The 4,239-nt window shown below is 39.2% G+C and overlaps 1 non-coding gene across 1 annotated transcript; it reads right to left on the reverse strand.

Moving 5' to 3' along the window:
- Window positions 1-3,649: 3,649 nt before the first annotated feature.
- Window positions 3,650-3,721, reverse strand: TRNAA-AGC (transfer RNA alanine (anticodon AGC)). Its single transcript has one exon. It is a non-coding gene; the product is annotated as a tRNA-Ala (tRNA).
- Window positions 3,722-4,239: the final 518 nt, after the last annotated feature.

A 4,239-nucleotide genomic window follows, 5' to 3' on the forward strand; every position in this document is an offset into this window, starting at 1 on the left:
TTCTCATTTACGGGTTATAGGAGAAATAAAAATAAAGGATTTTTAATAGGTTCAAAATATTAAGTATCGGTAAGATCACAAAAGAAGTATTTGCTCTAGATAAGCTACCAATTGCTATAGTAGTACTATGCTTTTGCTGCCCAAATATGACTATTTCGGTAATAGAGGTATTATAACTTGGAATGAACCTCATTGCATTTCCACGCGTTTCATGATTCTGTGAATTACCAGCAGTACTACCAGAGGAAGGAGAAACACCCAGCCCAGCTCCATGTCCCACACTCCTGCTCATTTCTTTCCATATTCTTGTGGTGATGGATAACAGTCAACCATGGCCAAGCATGTCCCTTTATAATTACTGCAAGAGCCTCATAGTCTATAAGGTCCTATCAGCAGGGAACCCTCCTTAGACTGTCTGTGTTGAACATATGTCATAGTTGAGTTTTTAACTTCAGCAGCGATGTTCCTCAGGAGAAAAGGAGATGCAAGATATTCACGTCTTACCAAAATGTCAGTTATCGGCATGTACATATTGCATCTCCCTAATGACTTGGTTTAGTAAATGAGCAGAAAACACCACCTTGTTACTGTGAAATAGGAAAACTATGAACCAAAGCCTGACCTTTTGCATTCCCTCCATGGGAAGCCTGGCTGTGTGGCTCCTTCATGACAGCATTTAAGCATATTTAAGTATCTCTAATAGTTACAAATAGGCTTCCTAGAACCAACATCCCCCTTTATTTCTCCTCCCACTTACCGTCAAACTTCTTGAAAAAATTACACTCTCCACTTTCCCATTTCTTTCTTTTATCAAAAAAAAAAAAAACAATTTACACTGGCTTCCATCCTTAACACTCTAGTGAAAGACATCTTCACTGTTACCAATAATCTTCTCACTGCTGTAACACATGGCTGACTTAAAGTTATTACTTAACATGATATTTTTCCCCAGTTTTATTAAGAAGTAATTGACATACATGAGTGTATAAGTTAAGGTATACAGCATGATGAGTTGATTTACATATGGTGTTTGTTTGAAGTATAGTTGATTTACAGTGTTGTGTTAGTTTCTGCTGTACAGCAATAGTATATACATTCTTTTTCAGATTCTTTTCCCTTATAGGTTATTACAAGATACTGAATATAGTTCCCTGTGGTATACAGTAGGCCCTTTTTGTTTATCTGTATTATATATAGTAGTGTGTATCTGTTAATCCCAAGCTCCTAATTTATCCCTCCCCTCTCTTTCCCCTTTAGTAGCCATAAGTTTGTTTTCTGTGTCTGTGAGCCTGTTTCTGTTTTGTAAATAAGTTCATTTGTATCTTTTTTTTAATATTCCATATATAAGTGATATCATATGATATTTGTCTTTCTTTATCTGATTTGCTTCACATAGTGTGCTAATCTCTAGGTCCATCCATGTTGCTGCAAATGGCATCATTTCATTCTTTTTTATGGCTGGGTAATAATCCATTGTATATATGTACCACATCTTCTTTATCCATGCACCTGTTTTTTAAATAAATTTATTTATTTTTATTTTGGCTGCGTTGGGTCTTCATCGCTGCGCGTAGTTGCAGCAAGCAGGGGCTACTCTTCGTTACGATGCGCGGGCTTCTCATTGCGGTGGCTTCTGTTGTCGTGCGGCACAGGCTGTGGGCGCACGGGCTTCAGTAGTTGTGGCACACAGGCTTAGTTGCTCCACGGCATGTGAGATCTTTCAGGACCAGGGCTCGAGCCCGTGTCCCCTACATTGGCAAGTGGATTCTTAACTCCTGTGCCACCAGGGAACTCCCTATCCATTCACCTGTTGATGGACATTTAGGTAGCTTGCATGTCTTGGCTATTGTAGTGTTGCTGTGAACATTGGGGTGCAGATTCACATATGTTTTGAAATGACTATCACAGTAGGCTTAGTTAAAATCTATCATCTCATACAGATACAATAAAAACAAAAGAAAAAAATTCTCCTTGTGATGAGAACGCTTAGGATCTACTCTCTAAACAACTTTCCTATACATCATGCAGCAGTGTAAATTATAGGCATTTGACACTGAAGACTTCCTTTAAAACTTTTCGATTTTCCTGGCTTCTGTGACACACTGCTGTTCCTTGTTCAGTTCCTTTTTATGGTTGCCTTTTCTCTGTCTTCTTTGTGAACTCTCTATCCCCTACTCTGTTTATGGCTCAGCACTCTATCTTGGACGCTGCAATTCTCACTGTCCATGGACAGACATTCATGACCATGGAGTCACGTTTACAAATTATATAGCCTCCTTCCTAAGCTCAAAATCTGAAATCGCCCGTTTTCCTACTTTGACATTTTCGTTTTCAGATTGGTACTGGGACCTCAAACTCAAAACATAGAAAGCTAGTGAAAAAAAAAAAGAGGCTGGGCTTTTGAGTTTGAATCTCACTTTCCCAATTTACCAGCTGTGTCACACTGGCCGTATTATTTAAATTAACTCTCTGAGGCTCAGTTTCCTTATTTGAGTTTTTGGGAAGATTGACTAAGATAATGTTCGAAAAACGAACAGCAGAGCTCCTGGCACATAGTAGGCATTCAATTGCTGTGCTCTCTGCAACCGCTGTGGTCCTGTTCTCAGTCTCTGACCTGTTAATACACCTAACTGTGCACGTGAATAACTTGAGCTTCAACTTTCACTCCCCTTTCTAACTCACACTCCACACTTAATCTCCTCGTTTTGTTGATGGTCCTATTTACATATGTCTCAGTACACCCGCTTCTTTAGGTATCCACTGGCCTTTCCCCACTGAGGACATCAACATCTCCTGATTGTTTTCCTGATTGCTCATCATCATCAAAACCCATGGGTTGCCCTGTGTTCAATCTCAGTCACTTCAAATCCACAAACCCCGAAGTCACCACATAATGACGTTTCATGATGTTCACCTAATTGAATCCTTTTAGCGATTAACCATCACTTTCGGGATGAACATGGAAAGGCTTTCTGGCTTTCTCCCCCACCTCATTCATCTTCACCTCTTGACGTTCACTTTATTACATGCTCCAACCCCACTGTGCAGTGGTCCACTCTTGATTGGGGTATAATTCTGTATATTAGCATACAACAAATATTTTTAATGTATTATTTAATTTCATGATTTACAAAGTTATGTTGAGTCTTTTTAGAGAAAAATAACACAAAACCTTTATATCTCCCACTTTGAAGACCATATGGACTTAATATTCAAAGGAAGAGTGCAGAAAATAGTCTCATTTTCTGAATAAAGACAAGACTTAGAAGGCAGACGGTTAAATTCTGTGACAACGTACAAGAATACCAACGAGGAGCTGCCAATAGTTGCAAAAATGAAATGGAGATTTAAGGGCAATGGGACTAGCTCACAACTTTCACAATTAGGTACAAAACATAAAGTAGGTGGGAGAATAGCTTACGAGAAACATAACAATGTGAAAATATGTCCCGATAAACTGAATATTCAAGCAACACTGGAGTAGAGGCTTAATTCCAGTTCAATGCTTGCTTTTAGAAGAAATCTTCTAAAGCATAGATAGATTTCCTCATCTTTTTAATTGAAGTATAGTTGATAAACAATGTGTTAATTTCTGTACAGCCAAGGCCTTTAAGGGTTTTTTTTGTTTGTTTTTTTAATCAATCAAAAATGGGGGTGCTGGACATTGAACCCAGGGCCTCATGCATGCTGAGCATGTGCTCTACCACTGAGCTACACCCCCTCCTCCCTCATCTATTGTTCCTGATTTGGGCCTTTTAGTGAGACCTTGCCTTTGCCCACCATGATTTCCATTCACAGTACATTTCTAAAATGGAAACTTTCAGTTGGTACGGACTGCTGTTACCACAATATGCCGTGTTTTCTCACTTCCTATCATTTTGTACACTATTTTCTTGCTTTGAATATTCTTTCCTGTTCTTAATCTCTTTAAATTCTACCCAGCCTTCATGTCGCATAACCTCCGGAAAGGCTGCTCCGAAGTCTTAACACTTGACCTGGTTCCCTTTCTGTGTCTTGTCCTGTGGTTGTGCTTCTCACCCTGACGTGTGATCACCTCATTCTTGTGTGTGTCCTTGTTATACTGTCATCTCTGTAAGGTGAGGGACCTTGACTTATTCTCCACTGGATGCCCAGAAGCTAGCAGAGTTCTGCCTGCCTTTTAAGAAGAGCTCAAAATACATTTGGAATCACACATTTAATACTTTTAAAAGGTGCAAGTCAAGAATCAGTGTTAAAAAT

This window comes from Aethalodelphis obliquidens, unplaced genomic scaffold (genome assembly GCF_003676395.1).
Source record: "Aethalodelphis obliquidens isolate GAN/ISIS:26980383/991018 unplaced genomic scaffold, ASM367639v1 scaffold63, whole genome shotgun sequence".
Lineage (NCBI taxonomy): Eukaryota > Metazoa > Chordata > Mammalia > Artiodactyla > Delphinidae > Aethalodelphis > Aethalodelphis obliquidens.